Source organism: Ailuropoda melanoleuca, chromosome 1 (genome assembly GCF_002007445.2).
Source record: "Ailuropoda melanoleuca isolate Jingjing chromosome 1, ASM200744v2, whole genome shotgun sequence".
Taxonomy (NCBI): Eukaryota; Metazoa; Chordata; class Mammalia; order Carnivora; family Ursidae; genus Ailuropoda; species Ailuropoda melanoleuca.
This window is the reverse complement of record NC_048218.1, coordinates 98,797,991-98,820,075: the sequence shown is the minus strand read 5'-3', so window position 1 is coordinate 98,820,075 and position 22,085 is coordinate 98,797,991.

The window sequence follows — 22,085 nt, the reverse complement described above, 5'->3', positions numbered from 1 at the left end:
TGCTAATTAAAAAAAAAATACTGGGGCGCCTGGGTAGCTCAGCTGGTTAAGCGTCCAACTCTTGATTTCTGCTCAGGTCATGATCTCAGTCATGAGATCAAAGCCAGCATTGAGTTCCTCACTCAGCGGGAAGTCTGCTTGAGAGTCTCTCTCTCCCTCTTCCTCTGCCCCACATTCCACTCATGGGTGCATACTGTCTCTGTCTCCCACATAAATAAAGAAATCTTAGAAAAAAAAAAGAGTCCTCAGGAACTGAAAACAGATATTGTAGCAAAAGATGCTCCTTTTTTATTATCATTCAGGAAATTACAAGGGTTTTGGGAGCTGTAAGCCAGGAACCTTGGATGAATACTAAATATATGGCTATCTGAATGACCGACAATCTATTTCTTATAATTCACAATAATACTCTGTCAGGCAGCAAGAATTCTTGTCCCCTTCAAGGGTCCTTCTAACTGGATGAAGAATCAAATTGATATGAGACAGACTAACAGGAGAAAATCAAATTTAATAGCATGTGCGCAGGAAATCCACACAGACATAAGAATTCCAAAGACAGGCAAAATGAACTAAGGAGAAGGGGGCAGGGGTGTGTGTGTGTGTGGAGGAAAGAAATGTATTTCATAGGGCAATAAGAAGAGGAGATGTTTAGTAACCAGATGTTTGCTCTGCCATAGAGATGGGTCTCTCAGATAAATTTTACTTCTGCTAGTAGTAACCGTTATTCTGGGACAATCCCTAATTTAGATTTTTCTATGTAGTTAAGGGAGGGGTAATAGTTTCTTTTGAGCCTGCAGGATCTCCACTGCCTTCAGTTCAGAATAACCCACATGCCAGAGTGGCACTTTCTGGGGGTCCTGTCCTGAACCCCTTCAACTGGTTATGAACACAAGCAAAACAGTGGGACAGCCAAGCGGGTTGAAATATCATGTTGTCTAGCACATACTAGCCACTTGGGCCAAGAATTTCATCTCTCTGGACTTAGTTGCCTTGTCATTGAAACTATCATATCTGATGATGTTGAATGTTAAAATGTACATGTAGTTGACAAACATTTTATATTTAATCATCGTAACAACCTATGAGATAGATATAGTTATTAGCTACATTATAAGTGTGAAATTGTATAAAATTTCTGGACATAAGAGCCTCCATTTTGAGGCTCCATTTTCTAACTCATGAACTTTTGAACTGGACCAGAAGCAGCATTGTTTTCCAAACAGTTGCTCATAAAATTTCAGCAGAGCAACTGACATTTGGATCATATGAGGACAATAAAGTTAATTAATGCATAGCAGGGATAGTTTCGTTTGATAGCACCAATAAAATAATCAATGAGATAGTAATCAGAAGTGGCTCAACCAGTCGGCACCAAATTAGCAGGGTTTTTTCTCTTTATCCGAATTGTGTGATTACCCCTTCCTTCTTTCTCATAAAAACTCCATGCTTTCCCCGCACAAGTGGGACACTTTTCTGGGTACTCTGGAATCTGTGCAAACTGAATTGCAATTCTGAGACCCCAAATAAATGCCTTGGTTGTTTTTCAGTTTCACCTCCTTTTTGAAGTTGACATAGGATAAGGAAACTGATGCTTAGAAAAATCAAAGTAACTTATCCAAGGACACAGAAATTGTTAAGGGCAGAACTGTCTGAACTCCAAACCCTTAGCTCCTAACCTTCACATTTTTCAATGTCTGTATTTCTCCATTCTACAAGGCATTTGGACTGGAACAATGTTTCCTACCACGTTTTCATGAATCAGTCTAAGGAAAGTTGAAAGAGATTCTTTGCAAATAATTTTGGGAAATACGAATTTAAAGAAAATTAAGCTGTGCTCTTTACTAAGAGTCTTTTCAAATCTTTTATTATGGTAATGTATATTATTTACCACCAGGATGAGAATACCATACATGAGGTTTCCCAAAATCACTTTGACAATAGAATCTTCTTTTTCCCAAAATAATTTGTGGGGTTTGTGTTCTATGGAATGTACTTTGTGAATCACTGTAATGGAAAATTTCTGGGGTTTGTTCTAACACTTCCCTTCTATATTTTGTGATTGTTAAAGTGTTAGTGGGCCAAAGAAATTTACTCTGTCACACTTTTCCAATGGCAATTACATTTTAGTAAGCATGGAAAAACTAAGTAATTATATCAGTTAAAGCAACAAGACCCGAAAATTTTGCAGTGGGTAGGATTTTTTTTTTCTTAATTTATTTGAGAGGGGGAGAGAGGACAAGCTAGAGGAGAGGCAGAGGGAGAGGGAGAAGCAGACTCCCTACTGAGCAGGGAGCCTGATGTGGGGCTTGATCCCAGGACCCCAGGATCATGACCTGAGCTGAAGGCAGATGTTTAACCGACTGAGCCACCCAGGCACTCCAATATGGGTAGGATTTTTGATGTTATTAAAATTGCAGTAATTCGGTTTGTGCAGTGTTTATGGATAATCCTCTTTGTGAAAATTGTTAAATCAGTCATATGAAAGAAATGTAAAACATGGTGGTCCCTGTCTTCAAAGAGATACACGTGAGATTTCAAAGTTTATGTATTTGAAATGTGAATCCATATACTTATAAAATGCATGTAATATAACCAGTTACCAGAAACATGAATGGTTATTCTATCTAAAATAATTGCTCCTTTACTTCACTTTTTTTAACCTATAGAGAAATTGCTTGCATCATATTTCGCTTTTACTGTCATCTTCTGCAGTCATTGTGTATTTTGGGCCACTTTTTCTGATTCATCTGTTTTTCTTTCAAATACTTCTGCTTGTGGAGTAGAGATGATTGCATGCTGATACTTTTTGCAAGAAGTTCTGTAGTTACATTTATTTATCAGCCTATTCATATAGGTGATAATCATGGAATTCATATTTTGAGAAATTTACCAAAGCAAGTAACATGGATTGTAAGTAATGAATTTATCTTAATTAAGCTCTTTGTTTTTTTTTCTGCTCCCAAGCTTACATTTCATTTGCTCTACAGTTGATTGGACTCTTTTTGGAAATTTCTATTTTTTAGTAAGGAAGGGAGGGAGGGAGAGAGGGAGGGAGGGAGGAAGGAAGGAAGGAAGGAAGGAAGGAAGGAAGGAAGGAAGGAAGGAAGGAAGGAAATGTCCTGACTGATTTCACTGAAGGAACAGCCTTTTTTCCAATGGAGTAAATTTCTAAAACCTTGGTGAAGCACTCAGAATTTTTCATGATCTGGTGTTCAATTCCCATTTCCCTCTTTTGTTCCCAAATTACTTCCCACAGTTCATCTTCTCCTACTACATGGTTGAGCTGATAAATGTAGTCATTCGCTCTTTTTCCCACAGAGCGACATCTAATCACTCTTAAGCTCTTAAATAAATTATAGTTAATTAGTATAGTGTTCATATATTCTAATAAACTCTAAGCTCAGTGATAGTAGTAGAATCTATATTTATTTATCGTTGGAACTCCTGTAATACTTAGTAAGACGATAATGAATATATTGGATGCTATATAAATATTTTTGAGTGTATTATGCATAATATGAAAAGTCAGTAAGTTTTGTGTACCTTTGTTAGATGTGGCAATTTAATGGTACCATAAAGACTCAAAGGTTTAGAGAATGTTTTTTATTTGTTAGAATTGGTAAATGACTCTAATAAAACTAGTGATCTTTTAAAATTATTTCAACAACTCTTTTATCATATATTAGATGGAGAAATCACATAATGTGAAAATATTCATAATGATGCTGGGAGGTATTCATAATGCACAATTAAACATTTTAATGGGTCCCATCTGCTGGAGCCTAGGTTATTAGTGGTTCTTTGGTATCTTGTTTTACTTTGAGCTTGTCTATTAGCAATTTCATACCGACTCTAAGTTATATGTACTTGAGCTTTCCCAAGCTAGATTTTAATTAAACAGAATGGCAGGAAAGAAATTTCATTGTTGCATTCTTTTAATATTTTATGAAGAGAACAGTTTTTTTCTAATATATGAAATTCATTTCTTAAACAATATTCCCTGGGAAGAGAAAAATAAAATGTAAACTTGTATCTTTTGAATGCTTGCCAGGTAACATTCAGCTTACAGTATATGCCTTCCAGAACTAATTAAAAAGCCACATTATTATCTATACAAACAGAATAAAAGCTTTGTGCAAGCATGCACTGTATGTGTGCAAATTCTGTCTGGACCAGCTGTCAATTTCTGGGTTCCCTTTTTTCCTTTGAAGACTCTTCGTAAAATGGAGATAAACACATTCCCTGCCTGCAATATAAGTGTACCAGCAAATGTTTAATGCATCAGGGCATTTGGGAGATTATTTTAATGGATTTTTACCAAATCATGTTTGACAGTCAATTTAAATACTTTTAAGTTACCACTTTTCACCTCTGCTGAAATCCAGTGGGAGACAGGGAAGTTCTCTTGTGAAATGATGGAGGAAGCTGAGGATAAAAGGCCCCGTTCAAAATAAAAAAACTCAGTAAAAGAAACATGAGTTAATCAAATTGTCGTGGTTGAGAAAATATCCTTTCCTGTACAAGTACCCGAGTCGGAGTCATGTAGATAGAGGGAAGCTGCTCTTACAAAACTCATATTTAATTTTCTTGACACCTGGTGAACTTTTGAACCAGTGGGCTATGATTGTGCATAAAAATAGTAAATAGAAAATAGGGTTTTTTTCTCTTTAAGTATTTGTAAGACTGCTGGTTTCTGACAAAGTTCTTCTTAGCTTTGGGAATAATATTCTTGACTTTTTATTTACCCACCAAAGGTAAAAGTTACAGGCGTATTATATAGGATACTAACGTTCATTAAGCATCATATACTTTGTGCTAAAATTCAAGTGTTTGTCCATTTGTCTCTGTGTTGTGACCAGTACCTAATCATTAGGATCAAGGTACCGACGTATTAAAGAATGAAAACAGTTATTACAACGTGCAACTTCCTTGGCTGGCTGACCCTGAAAAAACAAAAAAAGCTGAGGAAAATAAAGTGAAAGACCATGAAAAAATGCAGAAGTCAACACAATTAAGTTGTCTCCTCCTTAGGATAGGAAGGCTTTTAAAAACATTTCAGAATGCCTTACAAATATTAACTAATGCTTCTTTACCCTTTGCACTAAGTAACATTATTAACATTATAATTAATTAGATGAAGAAGTTAAGGAGGTGCTGAAATAATTGCACATAGGAGAATATCCAGGCTGCTGGCCCAGTTATAAATCAGGGCATGAAATGATTCTGCTCCTTACTGCCAGCTGTGGAATTGTGTAGGAGTGTGAGTGTGAGTGTGTGTGTGTGTGTGTGTGTGTACTTACATTAATTTTTCTTGACCAATACAGGTAGCCAAAGGTATAATTAGAATGTACAGCAATGGAATGCTTCTCGGATAATTTGATGGTCCTCTATTAAAATGACAGATATTTTCATGTAGAACTTGTTTATATTTAGTTGTTTAAAAATAAAAATATGAAGGTAATAAAATTGTGCACACCCATTGAGTGACTGTTGTGTACCAGACTATGCTAAATACTTGAGGTATGTTATTACATTTAGTTTATTCAACTGTCCAGGAGTCTGGCATAATTAGTTTTATTTTATGGAATGCGAACAGAGATTTAGGTCAATAACTTGGCAACGCCGCACTGTTAGGTGAATAGCAGAATGGAGACTTAGGCTTGGGACTGCCTGCTTCAGAGCTTTTGTGTTTTACTATTAACGCACCATGAATTTACCGTTGCTGTACTTTGTACTCTACCTGCTGTTTTCCATAACAGCAAAACAGAGAACAGTCATCAATCTTCTTCTTGCTCTGCTTATGGGTGTATTTTTTCAGTTTATTTCTTCCATACTCATCCACATTAGAGAAGAAATTATAGCCCTTAAGCTTAAATAGCACCATACACGTTTCTCCATTCCATTCCTAACGTGCACTAAAGATGGACTTGCAGTAACTAGTTCTCTGGGTCTAGGCCCTTCTTACGCATCAGGGTCCATGCAACACCCCCCACCTGTGGCAAACTTCGTTAGCTGTTGTTCACAGTTCATATCACTCAGCTTTTCTGCTTACAGGACTGTTCCGTGCCGGTCTCAGCCTACTGATAACCAAGGTTGTGGCTGGACCAGCCCTTGCGGTTTTTATTATGACTGCAAGATGCCCTTCAGCAATAACCATCAGGAAAATTAAAAAAAAAAAAAAAGGTTTATTACTTAAGGGACTTAGAAATTACATGGCACACTTGGGCCTACATAGCAAAGTCTCGGGTAGCGAGAATGAAAACAATGCAAGGGCCTGGGGTTCTGCCTTTATTGGGGTTGAGGGTGGGGGCCTAAGGTTTTATAGGCTCACTTCTCTCTCTCTCTTTTTTTTTTTTTTGTAATTTAAACATGAGAGTGGGGACTTAAAGTACAGGAAGAGGGGGAAAAAAGTGGCTCAAAAGTTCAGTTATTGAAATCAGCCGAGATCTGGAAAACAGAGGAGCCTCAGTGGGGGGGAGGTGGCCTGGCTCTTTACCTACTTGTGTGGCCGGTGATGTGTTTAGTTGAGACAGGCATTTGTATTACAAAAAAGAAAAGCTGTCAGGGTTTACACTGCAAGGACACAGATATAGTCCATGTATCTTTGTCAGAATATGCTCTTGAATTCATAGTCAAATTCTTATAACTTCCAGGTGGCCTTTGACAGGTTTCCCTGTCCTACGTTGGCCTCCATATACAGTTTCCCCTTCTGTGGCCTGTGCTGCCTGTGAAGCCATAGGTACTGGATCCTGTCCCCATGGTTTTTATGCAGGGTTTCTATTCCTGCAGCACTGTGATTCCCCCAGAGTGGTACCATTGAGGCTGGCGGTTGCTATTTTGTTATGTTTCCCCTGCAGTGTGCCGAAACCGTGCTGTCAGCTGTGTTGAAAGGAACGTCTTCCTCTTAAACAGAGACAGCCTCTGTTACGTGAATTGTCTTATTTCTCAAAGTCTTGGAAGAAATGCCAAAGAAATGAGTCATGTATCTTTTCATCCTTAGCACACCCTTTCTCCAAGAATCTAAATGAGACTCCGTGAGAAACTGGAACAATATGAGTAACAGATACCGTATGGTTGTCAGAATATGATTTCGTGTTCCGGGACAGAGGCATTGCTATTGGGAGTATCTGAGTGTTTCGTTCTGTTCCAAAGCTTCCTTCCAGAAAGTCATTTTCATGCAAAGAAACACCTGGTGGGGAGACTTCCCATGTCCACTCCTCATATTCAAATGTGTTTTGATTTCAGTGCTGGACACCCAATAGACGTCAAGCTGAGACCCATGTGATATTTATTGTGATAGTTAATTTTGTGTCAAAATTGTGACTGAATTATGGGATGTCCAGATAGCTGGTCAAACATTTTTTCATGGATGTGTTTGTGAGGGTGTTTTTGGAAGAGATTAATATTTAACTTGATAGCCTGAGTAAATCGAATCAACTTTCCCAATATATATATATAGGTATCATCTAATCTAGTAAAGACCAGAATAGATAAAAAAGGTGGAGGAAGGGTGAGTTTGGTCTCTTTGCCTGACTGTGTGAGCCAGACATGGATCTTCACCTGCCCTTGGAACGCCTGGCTCTCAGGTCCTCACACTCAGGCTGGAATCCACACCATCCGCTCTCCAGCCCCCAGCCCTTCAAACTACACCGCTGGCTTCCCAGGGGCAGCAGCCTGCAGACAGAGATTGTGGAACTTCTCAGTCCACATAATCATATGCACCAATTTCTTAAAGTTCCTTATAATAAATCTCACATATATGTGTGTGAGGTATGTACACACGTAGTGAACATGTGTGTATATGTGTACATACATATCTATGTGTTTCATATATAAGTATTTTATTTGGCAAAAATGTTGCACATACATACATAACAGTTGAATCTCCGGAATCCTCACTTACTTTTCTTTGATCTAAAGTTCACTCTTGTATGCAATTTATTTTTTGTACAGAAAATTATACTTGGCAGCATATTTTGGTGTTGGATTGCTTCAACCATTTTACCCTCCAAGGTTAATGGTATTTCCTTTACTTCCAAGTTCTTAAAAGAAACTTTGTAAACCCCTTCAGACTGCCAACAGAGAGACCCACAAAAGGGAAAATAAAGTATTGTTAAGTCTCCTGGAATGTTTGGGGATGGACAAGTAGCTTGGTGTCAATGAAGTCAGGGTGATAGCTTGAGTTCATTCATCAGTCAGCATGCAGGGCGTTCGTGCCATGTTCCGTCTTACCGCTCATTCACACAATAAGCTTTCTTTAGAGTCATGAATCTTCTACGAAGGTATGTTTTTCTGTTAGTTGTTACTTTGATTCAACTCTCCCTATTATTTACATTTTGAAATCACATGACATGATGAAACAATATATGTGACAAATATATGTGAAAGTGGGAATGAGGACATGAGCAGTTAAGAATTTGGTACTTGCCAGGTTCTGTGTCAGGCACTCTTCATATGAGCCCCACAATCTCACAGCAAGCCTGAGAAGTAGAGGGGTGTGGTAAGAAAACTAAGAACAAACGAGCAACGAGCAAGCCTACTCTCTTCATCTCTTCCCTCCCCTCGGAGAACACTGCCCGCGTTTCTCCTCCTCCCAAGCGTCCTCATTCTATGACGGGGTCTGTCTAACCTTGCTCCTTGCTATTGTGTTTTATGAGCAGAATAGTGAAAGAGTGGAAAAACTGGAAAACTCTGAGGCCAGCCTGATTTCCATTGGAAAAGGAAGAGAGATACAACAGGCAGGAGACAAAAAAAATAGATTGTCATAAAGGAGAGTGCAAGTATAAAATACTTTGACAGATCTCTCTCTTTCTCTCTCTCTCTCTATGTATATATGTGTATTGGGGAGGAATATGTATATATTGGGGAGGAACTAGCTGTCATTTTGAAAAGTAATATGTATTTTCTGAACGTAATGTCAAGATGCCATTGCTCAAATTGCCAAAGAAAAGATTAATTCGTTACACAGAGATAGAAAAGCCCCATGTGCCCCCAAGTACCTATCACCCAGCTAAAACAATAATCCATGCTCCGTAGCTATTATGACAAAATCTCAGATATATTTTATCTGTACATATTTTGGTATGTGTGTCTAAAGACTCTTGAAAAATATCTTACCAATTCTCTTATTCTCTTTCTTTCTCTTTTTCTAAGTAATTAAGTACTACGATTTATTTGAGATGTAATTTATTATGTATAATCGCTCATATATGTCAAATAATACTTTTTCTATTCCCAAAATGTGAAAACACTTAACAATAGTTTCTTCCATTTATACCATCCTGTCTCTTGTCTTTTCTTATATTTTTGCTTTATATGTGTGTTACGTCTATGTCATTTTTTACCGTTGTTTTAACCAATTAGTGTCAATTTCAATTTACTCATGTGTTTACCCTACCTAATGCTTTTCATTCCTGCTGGAATGATTTTACTTCACATTAAAGAACTGTCTTTGACATTTTTTTGTGGGTCTTCTCACAACAAATTTTTTCAAGTTTTCCTTTCTGAAAATATTCTAATTTGACTCTATTTTTTGGTAGGGTAATTGTGCCTAGGTACATACAGAATTCTATGCTGTTTCTTTTTCTTTCATTGCTTTAAAGATCTCTTTTCACCGTCTTCTAGCTCCCATTCTTATTTTGAAAAATTAGCTGCTGTTCTTATCTTTACTCTCTCGGCATTAATAGACCTCTTCTTTTCCCTCTGATGTGCCGGTGTGTGATTTTCTTCATATTTATTCTTCTTGGTTTTGCTAAGTGCATTGAGTTTGAGGTTTGTAATCTTTCACAAGATTTACATATTGTCAGTCTTTATTTCCTCAAATAGAGTTTCTTTTTTTTTTACTTTTTCTCTCTCCTCCCTTTCTGAGACTTCAGATACACATGCATAACACCTTTGCACATGTCCTATAAGTTACTTATGCTTTGCTTTTTTTTGTTTCTCTGAATTCCAGGTTGGTTATTTTTTACTGAAATTTAGTAACACTGTCTTCTGCCAAATCCAGTCTGAGGTTAAACTCATCAGATGAGCTCTTAATTTCAGATTCTTTATTTTACTGCTTTAGAATAAGCATTTTTTTTCCCTATATAATAAAATAAAATGTATTCTCTTCAACGTAACAATTGTCTTAGTCTGTTTGGGCTGCTACAGTAAAATAACATAGATTGGATGACTTATAAACAACAGAAATTTATTCCTCACAGTTCTGGAAATTGCAAGTCTGGGATCAGGGTGCCAACGCAGTCAGTCCTGGTGAGAGTCCTTTTCCAGTTTGGAGACTGCCGACTTCTCCGTGTGTCTTCCCATGTGGAAGGGGTTAGGGAGCTCTGTGTAGTCTCTTGTATAAGAGACCTAAGCCCATTCATTAGGGCTCCACCCTCATGACCTACTCACATCCTAAAGGCCCCCTCACCTCTAACACCATCACATTGGGTGTTAGGATTCTAATGTGAATTTTGGGGGACATGTACGTTCAGACCATAGCAATAATCATAAAGATGTTTTTAAAGTTGCTGTCTCCTGCTAACTCCAGTATCTGGACCACTCCTGTCCTGTTTCTTATCTATTTTATTTTTTGATTATTAATCCCTTTTTACTTCATCTTCACATACCTAGTAGTTTTGATTACATATTGGGTATTTTGATTAATACATAGTAAAGCCTCTTGATTATGTTATTAGCCTTTGAAGAGTATAAAGCTTTTTTGGTAGACAGATACATTATAAGTGGGTCTCCTTGATACTAATGAGGCACACTTTCTTTTTTATTAAGCCAGTGAGTGTAGTTCTGCCCTTATTCCTAGGGACTAGCCCACGCACTTAGTATGTGAGTCTTACTCCCGTGGTGTGTTATGGTTTCTGAGCATATGAATTAAAAAACCAAGATGTTAGTTATCACCTTTTGACTCAGACCTAAATTCTGAGTCCATACTGAGACCACTCCTGGATACTCTTTCAAATTCCTGCTAAGCTCTCTCACTTCACAGTGCCTCTTGTTCATCAGAACTCCTCAAGTCTCACTTAATACTTACAAGTTGCCAAGGACCAAAGGGAAGTTTTTCACATATTTTTTGGGGAATTTATTCTGTATTTCCCCCCTAATTTAGTCAGCTAAGCACCCCTGAATTCTTATATTTATTCCCTTGGTTTAGTGGCTTTCGTCTCGGGCTCTGTTTCCCTGTGCCATGATTTAGAAATGCCGTCAGGGAAAAAGCCGGCATGACCACGGACCTTATTTTGTGTCCGTCTGTTTCCTCAGAGGTTGTACCCCTGCCTTGATTGCTATGTAATACCTCTAAGAAGTGTTTTATGTCTTTTTTCCTAGCTTTTTTAGTTATTTTTACTGGAATGGTAAATCTGATACCCTCTTACGAGAATCAGAAGACTCCAAGTGCTTGATTTTAACATAGATTATGTGTTTCAATTTATTACAACTATTCTGNGAAGTGTTTTATGTCTTTTTTCCTAGCTTTTTTAGTTATTTTTACTGGAATGGTAAATCTGATACCCTCTTAACGAGAATCAGAAGACTCCAAGTGCTTGATTTTAACATAGATTATGTGTTTCAATTTATTACAACTATTCTTTTTTGTTGCTCCTGTTATTATACCTTTGACCCTTGGGAGATTAATTATTTTAAAATTATTTTTTTATTTTTCTGAGGGTGCCTAGGTGGCACAGTTGGTTAAACGTTGGACTATTTGTTCCAGCTCAGGTCGTAATCTCAGGGTCCTGAGATCGGGCCCAGCATGGGGCTCTGTACTCGTTGCAGAGTCTTCTTAAGATTGCCTCTCCCTCCGCCCCTCCCCCTCCTCCCCGTTTGTGCGTGCTCTCTCCCTAAAAAAAAAGAAATGAAAAAAATTATTTTTCTAGGTGGACTAATATTCCTTAGACCATGACAGTCTTTTAGGGTGTGTTTTTTAGAAGTCAGGCTTTATACAGGTATAATCTCATACTGAGATGAAGAAACCAAGGTTTATAGCAGGTAATTATCTAGTGCCATAGAGTAGGTAAACAGTAAAGGCAAGAGTCAAATATTTTTACTTGTTTTATTAAAGCATCCTGTTACTGTTTTACGTACAATCCAGTTTGATAGTTACCATTTATTTCAGAGTGGCTGTAAGTTAACTTGAAAGTAGTAAAGAAGGTGCTGTTTGATAATTTAACATTTAAAATGAATTAATTTTTGAGAAAATTGCCCATTCTGTGATTTTATAGTCATGTTAAGGTGACCAAACTGATCACTGTTTTCATTTTATTTTTTATATGGACTAATACATTTGACCTACTGCCTGATGAGCGTGTAGGTAGAACTTATTAATAGATGTGTTAACGGGAAGTTCACGATAATCATACGAGTCATCTTTTGGTAAACAGACTGTATGCTTGTGTATTTTTTCTACGAAGGAAAGGAAAATAATACTTATTTGTTGCCAACTATGTATTATATTGGAGTCTTCATGTGAACTGTTTCATAGTCCAATGATTATTGGTGACAGATGTTATCCTAACTGATGTAGTTACAGAAATTGAGACTAGTTTGGTGAGATTGTTTAAGATATTATAGAGTTGAGATTCAGCATAGTTTTTTATTTTTCAGGGCACAGAAGGTCTAAATGCCTACAACTCTAGAGTAGCAATATTGAGACAAGAAACCACCTTATATAAAGAAAAAAAAACCACATAGCTATAAAATCTTAACATACTGAAAAAGGTTTGATTACTTAATTAGCAATAAAATATTTTAGTTAAGCAATATTATACCTTCTCTTTTATTTGTCAAATTAGCAAATTGACAAGACTTGCAAGATAGAACTGTCACTCCAGGATTCTAGTGGTGGGGGTATAAACTTCTTTGGGATATACTTTTGTAAAATTTTTATACTGTCAGACTTAGTTACTGACATTAAGCAAATCTATCATAGGGAAATAATTAAATTGTAGAAATTTACTGATGAACATGATAGGATTATTCCCAAAGCAAGAATTTGGAGATAATCTAAATACCCAAGAGTAGAAGATTGGATAATTAAAATACTGATATACCATAGAATGCAATATTATATACTCCTGTTGATGTGTTTTCTGTAAGCAAATGTAAAAATGGAATTTATAGGATAATATCAATTATAGCAATATATGCAGTGGAAAATATATAAGGAAACATAAACTATGCTTATGGTGATTTTCTCCAAGTGATGGTGTTCCAGGTGGTTTAAAATGTCCTTTATACTTTTTTGTATTTTCTAATTTTTGACACATATTGCTTTCATAATCAAGTAAAAAAACTCATTATACATGCTTAGTACACATGTATTGATTTTGGGGATTGAGTCTGACTGCTGACACAGAACTTACCTCTTCTTTGTAGAATACGGAGAGACCACATGTCTCAGTCTCTCTCGCAGTTTGGCGAGGCTTTGTGATGAAGTTCTAGTCAGTGCTGTGTGAGTACAAATGCTGTCCCTCTTCTAGGTAGACCAATGATCTCCCCTTGTGATCCTCTGGTCTTCTTCCCCTTCTGTGAACTTGTTATAGAAGAGTCATGAAGGTTTGATTATACAGAGGTTCTGTGCATCTTGATTTTGGGAAAGTCACCGTGGAACTAGATTGTTTTATGAATGAAAAGAAATCCTACCTTACTTGAGCCATCATACATTTTATTATTTAACATAGCAGCTAGTATTATCTTAAAAACGTCTTTGTCTGGGTTTTCTCACTATAATATGGAGATAACAACAACAATAACAATCTCGTAGGATTATTGCAAAGTAAATGAGCATGGTCCTCCTCAAATCTTAATTACTACTATAAACTTTGTGTATTAATCTGTAGTGCCATAGATGGGTACTAGGATACTGTTCTGGTCCAGTGTTTGAGAAAGCAGCTCCAAGGATGTGAACTCTGTTATTAACAATAACTTGTTTATTGAGGAGTTTGTAAATCCAGAATGTGAAGTACTTGATTTCCAAGCGTTAGAAACATAAGGTCCACACAACTTGATTCTTATGTACTTTTACTAAGACCTCTATATTTTGATTAGGATTTAGTCAGTAAATATCTGTATCCTGTTTGTTGTTTTCCTCACTGGATTCAAATGCACAAGAAGAAACTTTATGATTTACTAGGTATGGATCCTGAAAAGAAAGGTGTCAAAACAAAACTGAGTACCTGGGGACAAGTCTATTAATTTTTTAAAAGGTGAACTGGCAAAGGTCACACAACTGTGTCTCTATCATCCCTGTGTGAGGTCTTCTGGAGCCACTGACATATACTAATCATCGACATTGGTCCTATGTAGCCAAATTTGGGACATTTTTCTCCAAGAAGAACAGTGAACATTGAACCAATATTTTAAAATATGTCCTCACTGGAATGGTTTTTGAAACTTTTCCAAGAAAATGTAGTTCCACATACATAGAAAAGACTATCATGCTTTTAATACTCCTTTTGGCTAGGTGAAATGTATAGATAATAAGGGGCAAGAAGGAAACGTCCTATGTAATATAACTGAAGAAAATTTAGTAGAAATCTGCTTTTAAATATAGTTAAATAAGAAATCTACAGAAATTTTAAAGTGGATTCATCTGTAAAGATATAAGAATGAATTAAATAGGTTCATGCCATGCTAACCTTGGAGCAGGAGACTCTTTGGAGTATGATTTATTCATTACTAAAATCTTCAGCAGTCCCAGCATTATAATTCACCAGAGGAAATGGTTGTGTAGAGGTGAGATCTGAAGGTTGCTAGGAATGACTCCTCTCACAGAAAATACCTCCTTTGTAGGTGCCTAAACGTTCACCCATGGAAACGCTATGCTTTGGGCCTTCGATATTTTGGTAATGAGAGTAGTATAGTTGAATGTCAGATTTGGGTTTGAATTCTAGCTCTGCCACTTATTAATTATGACCTGGGATCAATTACCTCATCTTTCTGAGACACAAATTCTTTATCTGTAAAATTCAGTTTACACCGCCTAACTTTTAGCCTATTTTTATGGAGTTTAAATGTATAGGTAACATAAAGCATTAAACATCAATCCTGGAAAGTAACTGTCAACAAATTGAAGAAACTCAAGAGCTCATTATTTGAAGGATTTCTTCCAGCTAACTAGTAATGGAAGCTGTATCCTTTTTGATCTTAATGTAGGACAGACACTAGGAAAGCTTAGGTAGGTGATGTGTCTAGAGGAAAAAGAAGAAATATACAGGGCAACTTTTAAAAAGAGATTTAATATATTTTTTTTCTTGAACACAGTAATCTCCTCTCTGAAATTTTATCCTGAGGAATAGTTGTAAAAATGAAACAACTGTATACAACAGGATGTCCTTCCCATAATATTGTACAATTATAATAATAACAATAAAAATAGAATATGTGTATTTAAAAACAGGGAAATGTTGAAATATATCACAGTATAGCCAGTGGCTAGAGTATTATGCAATCATTGGAAATGACTAAATACTATAAAAGGAAAAGGTTACTGATCTCTGTATGTACATGTATAGAAATATAAGATTGGGAGAAGATGCAGCAAAATATTTATAGAAAATGTAATTAAGGGAGACATTTTTCTTTTTTTTTTTTGTCTTTTCTGTAAAGAGTTTTTATTTATTTCACAGAAACAAAATAAAACGCAGAGCGACGGGTGAATTTTTCACAGCAAATGTTTGCAGTGGTCTGTAGCCATGTAGATGTGAGGAGGGCCACCAGGCTGCCTGACCTGACAATAGCTTGTATTAGTTTTCAAGTTCCAAGAACTACAATTTCAGTAGACACTGCTGAAAGTAGTAGGTTAGTGACAGTTGCTATTCATATCTTTTGTACATTTAGGCATGAAACCATAGTGCAACAGAATTCAAGGTGCTCATAGTGAAGTAAGATTAACTTGAAACAATGGCCTACTACATTTGAAAACCAAATGGAAAAAAATGTTGAATTAAGGCTAACACAAATACTCTCTTTTCTAAATACTGTCCTTTTTCCACTTGTTGGCTCAGTTGCACTTGTTCTTAAATTTCCTTTGAATTTTTTCCCATGACATGTTGGGGACTATGGGAGCCACCAGCATCTGAACTTGCCTCAAGGCAGTGGCATTCCCAATGCTACCACACAGGCTTGGAGAAAGCTAATAGACTAAATTTTCTAATGTGAATTTTCTGTACTATTGACAAAATATAGATTCATAAAGTGGAGTATTACATTTGAATAATGAGCTCCTTTATAATGGATACGTCAAAATAGCAAGTTACCAGGGCAAGGTGATAGGACGATTAGCACACACTACACTCCCCTGTGTTAAGTGTGCACCATATACTGCTGGATTAATCTAGCACTGACATACAGATTCTCTAGCTTATGTTACCTTTTAATTCGTACATTTCACTTGAATTTCATCAGCAGACAATAGGAGATAAATTCTTGATAACCAAACTTATATTTTCAGAAGCTCTGGAAATATATCAATAAGTTTGAAATGCTGAGCCTATTTGCTTGTTAGGATCTTTTTATTAATTCACATTTCAATTATGGATCTCACAGTCTAATGTATTTCCCTCATTATTATGTCAAAGAAGCAGTTGGAAGACAATTTTCCATTGGTCTCTCACATTTCTTCATATCTTGTGAGCAGAGGCCCTGACCATCTTTGTTCTAGACTATATTTTCTAGAATGTTTTTATAGCAAACAGTCTTGGTGGATAAGAGTGTCTTCTTTGAAGCAGAGGATAGTTGGTTTTTTTTCCTCCTTTTTTGTCCAGTATAGAAAAGATAATGTCTCCCTCTGGGGCAAAAGTCAGGCAAGTTTGCTAGTGGCCTGCTGTAACATCGTAGGGTTTCCTGAGCTTGGCGTTCCTCAGCTCTGAGCAAAACCACTGCATGCCACCCACCCCAAACATTTGCCTGGCTCACTCTGGGTGGCTCTATGGGACATGGGGGACAAAGGGAACCGATGCTACTGTGAAACTCAGGCTGCTTACTACGCTATGTCTTCTGCCGGGATCCATAAAACTGAAGGTCTAACTTGTGAGTTTGCAAGCAGGGTGAGATCCCAGGCCCTTCATATTTCTTGACAGAAATTTTGACCTAAATTTGCTGTCTCTAGCAACAGCACAGAACTTACTGTTTTGTTTTTTTTTCTTTCATCTCTATGTCCATTCTTACATGAATATTTTCTATCTCACTTTCTGTTTCTTCAGATTACTTCAGGACTGTGTATAGTGTGTATCACTTTGTGGAACAAAATCCTATGTCTGTATTATGTATGTGTTGATGTGTAAATAACTAGAGATTCAGATTTAAGATGGAAACGTTGATTCTTTGGGATGTGGCTTTTTAATTGAAGAGAAATGGATCTGATACTGAAGTGAAAAAAAAAGCAGCAGAGAAGATAAACACTGGGTCCTGGCTTCCTTCCTTATTCCCTGTTCTCTCTACGTCTCTGATATTTTTGTTATTTTTAAGTGGCCTAGTTTCTCTCTTTGTTCATCCTAAGGAGAGCCACTGTGAAAAGGGCTGTGCAGACATAGGGGAAAGCGGAGTGAAAGAACAATGGAGAGATAGAAAGGGAAAACTGAGAGACAGATTAGAGGTTGAATTCTCTGCTAACTGTCCTCTCACGGCTCTTTATTCTGCCTTCAGTGCAGACAGTGGATTGCAATTCAAGTTGCCATTTAGAGAAAAAGTTTAAGTGGGTTCTTTCTAACCCCATAACTTTCTACCCTTGATGATGCTTATTCTCCCACACACAGATATTTCTGGTTTTACTTGGGAACCTCAATTTGTCTAGATCTGAAATTGGCTTTATTGGTTTAGAAGAAACAATTTTGGAAACATAGGCTGGGGTTTACATTTGGAAAGTTTTGTTGGACACAAGCAATAAAGAAGCCTTTTTTAAGCCTAAGGAATATCAGAAATAAAGCTCAGAATTAAGAAGAAACTTGGTCAGTGGGCCTAAGGAAAATAGATGACATGACAAGGACAGAAATTAAAGATTGGGGAAGGTAAGTGGAATGAATATACGTAATACGAGGAAAACCACAGTTTGATGGTTGAACTGGTAGCAGGGAAGAAAGAACGTTGTTTTATTCAGGGTAGTGAAGAGAAACTATATGAAGTATTAACAAGAAACTAGACTAAGGAAAGCGCTGAAATTATAATTGCTGAGAGCATCCATTAAGAAAGTGAAAATACTTTTCAAGATGAAAGTGACACATTCTGAAGAGAGAGAACGCTTCTCTCTTACACTGTTCTTTACGGAGTGGAAGTTGTTCCCAAGTTGGGGTTATTCACGTACTACCTGTGTTCGTTTCCTGCGGCTGTTGTAATGAATTACCACAAATCCGTGGCTTGAAGCATCAGCAGATGTGTCAGCAAAGCTGCATTCACCTGGAAGGCTGTCAGAGAATCTGGTCCTTGCTTCTCTCTTCTAGCTTCTGCTGCCTGCTGGCACTCCTTGTCTTGTGACTGAATCACGGCAGCCTCTTCCTCCTTCACGTTGTTCTCCGGGCGGCGGGGTTGGGGGGGGGGGTGTTTCTGACTAATCTTCATCTGCCTTCCCTCATAAGGATACATAAAATGGCAATCAGGACCCACCTGGATAATCCAGGATAATTTCTCATTTCAAAATCTCTCATTTAACTACATCTGCAAAAACTCTTCCATGCATAGTAACATTCACAAGTTCAATGGATTGGGGCTGGATATTTTTGAAGCCCATCCCTGGGCTCGCTACATTACCCAAGAGTGACGAGCCAAGGAGATAGCTGGGAACTGAGAACCCAGTCATTCCCCTGCCTGCCAAGCTGGACCTCGAGGGCAGAAAGCTCTTTCACAGCTCACATAGCAGGTATTACCAGAATCTAGAACGTTTGAAAGATTATTGGAAAAGTTGATAGCAGAATTTCATAAGGTAAGGTTTTCTCTAGAAGTCTGTCCCAGAGAAATAACTAGACTAGACGGGAAAGTGGATTCCCAAGGAGTTTCTGTTCATGGAAGATTAAAATGAATAGTATTGGGAAGGAAAAGTTTTTGAAGAAGAGAGGATTTTCTCTGGTTTCTAACCATTTTTATACAAATTAAACTAACATACTTCTTTTTTAAATATTAACTTTACTGTCTTTGTGTTCTCCAAAGAAGCATACTTTATTGACTTTTATTTCCATTTTTCCATTTAAATTCAATTAATTAACATATAATATATTATCAGTTTCAGAGGTAGAGGTCAGTGATTCATGAGTTATATATAACACCCAGTGCCCATTGCATCATGTGCCCTCCTTAATGTTTATCACCCAGTTGCCCCATCCCCCCACCTCCCTCCCCTCCAGCAAGCCTCAGTTTGTTTCCTATGATTAAGAGTCTCTTATGGTTTCTGTCTCTCTCCGATTTCGCCTTGTTTTATTTTTTCTCTTCTGTTTTTTTCTTAAATTACACATATCATTGAGATCATAAAATTGTCTTTCTCTGATTGACTTATTTCGCTTAGCATAATACCCTCTAGTTCCATCCATGTCATTGCAAATGGCAAGATTTCATTTTTGATGGCTGAGTAGTATTCCACTATATATCTATACCACATCTTCTTTATCCATTCATCTGTCTATGGACATCTGGTCTCTTTCCATAGTTTGGCTATTGTGGACGTTGCTGCTATAAATATTGGGGTGCAGGTGCCCCTTCAGATCACTACATTTGTATCTTTGGGGTAAATACCCAATAGTGCAATTGCTGGGTCACAGGGTAGCTGTATTTTCAACTTTTTAAGGAACCTCCATACAGTTTTCCAGAGTGGCTGCACCAGCTTGCATTCCCACCAACAGTGTAAGTTGACTTTTTAAAGAAACATCTTGAGGGAAAGTCCATTACAGTAAATATCTGAAGCAATTCATCATCTCTTCTATTGAAATGGAAGTCGTAGCTGTTAAAACCATGAGATGCAGTGGAGATATGTCCACCCCTTTCACAGGATCTGTTCCTGGCTTCATGTGAAGATGAGGTTTAGAGTTAGGGGAAAGCCACTCTTTTGAGGATACCCCTCACTGCAATTTTGCACAATTTGCTGAACTTCTTTGAGCTTCAGTTTTCTCTGCATAATAGAAATGGTCACATCCAAATCACAAGGATGCTGTCAGGAAACAGGATCGTAAATGAAAGTTTTAAACATGAAATCTGAAAACATAAATTTACATCCTATTTCTTTTTTTGTGAGCTGAGCAGTATCCCACAGAGACACTGAGAATGACCAGTCAGGCGGTAGCAATTGAATATAGCTCTTTTTATTTTTTTGCCATTTATTAAATGTTAAAAATGCTAATTACTCCAAGGTATATTAGCGTTTATTAATATTTTCATTTTATAGCTATATGGCAGAGTCATGCTAGCTCTGCAGTAGCTACTTCCTTTTCCATTTTGGGCACGGGATGTTGACGTCGCCTTGCCTTGCCTATAGTCAGGTAGCCACGATACTGAAGTATGACCAATAGCATAGAAGCCGAATAGATATATGCCAGTTCTAAGGCTTGGCCCCTCATGAAATATTTCACTCACTGTTAATTCCCTTGCTTGAAAGGAAGACTTCCCAAAAGTTAGCAAACTTGTTCTATAAAGGGCCCATTAGTATTTTAGACTTTGTGGATCATGCTGTCTGTCTTATAACTACTCAACTCTGCCTTTGTAGGGAGAAAGCAGCCACAGACAGGATAGCACAGAAACACACGTGTATGGTTCGTCCACCAAACTTGATTTACGTGAACACGCAGCTGGCTGAATCAGGCCTGTGAACTGTAGTTTGCTGACTCCTGGTCTGAACTGACTTCCAAACCACAACACCAGTGGTTTGCCTCCTACCTGTATATTGGGCTCATTTGAAGAGTTTTTATAACTATTAATGACCATTTTCCATCTCAGAACAATCAAAGCAAGTATCCATGGGCGAGGGCAGGGCCCCAGGACTTTTTAAAGTTTCTCGGGGGATACAAATGTACAGTCAGTGCTAAGAATCACTGTCTTACCTTTACTGCCTCCAAGAGCGCAGGGCCTTGTCCTCATTACTGCCTTGCTGAAAAGGTGACTAGAGCTGATGCAAGGAGTTACCTTGAGAGGTGAGGGCACCTTGAGAAGAACTGCATTAATAATTATTCACTGAAAAAACAGAGGTGCTCATTTGAATCTCTTCATATATTGCAACAGAAAAATTTTGTTTTTAAAACGATGTAAAACCTACACATATTTTGAAGTTACAATACCAACTGTCTAGATATCTGATTATAAAATTATGAGTAAATTCCTTAAAACTGGAATTTTTTAAGCTTGTGCCCTAAACTTAGGTTGCCTGTTAGGGGAGGCAGAGCTCCTCCTAGGTTATTATGTCTCGGTTCTGGAGAATTCACACATATACCAACAGATAAACATGCTATCTAACTCCCTGTGTTGATGCAAAAAGAGCTATTTTCTGGTTTTGTCTGTTTGGAGAGTTGTGATTTTCATTTTCCCTCTTACTACATCTAGGCATGCTCACGTACAAGGGTAATTTGTCTTCTTTATTCCTGTTTTTTACTTTTAGCCCATTTTCAGGGCAGGCTTGTTTTAAATTCTAATTAGGCTTTCAGATTATTATCCTTGGAGTAGTCTCACCTCTGCACTGACCATAGACAGGAGAATTATCGAGCTTCTTGTCAAGGCTGATAACCCACAACCTTTGGTTGTTTGGATAACACTTTGTCTTTCTTGTTCTACCAAGAGCTGAAAGTTTCCTCAAAGCTGAAACTAGCATAGGGACTTGTCGTTGGCCACTTTGCTTTGCTTGTTATGAATCTGGGCAAATCAGTGCCCATTACTCTGTGAGTGGGAGCCCCTCAGATTTGTGTTCAGAATAATGAAATTGTCATCTAAGATAGTTTTGAGAGAGCTGTTGAGAGTCGAGTACGTTTCAGCCACTCTTCGGTAATAACAAGGCCTCCAAGTGGCCTTAGTAAACAATACCGTAGGGTCAACAGAATGCTAAACTGCCAGAAGCTGACAGGCTAAAAATGGTGCATCTGAAAGGATATGCACAACCAAGAATTGTCTCTGAAGACACAGATGACCCC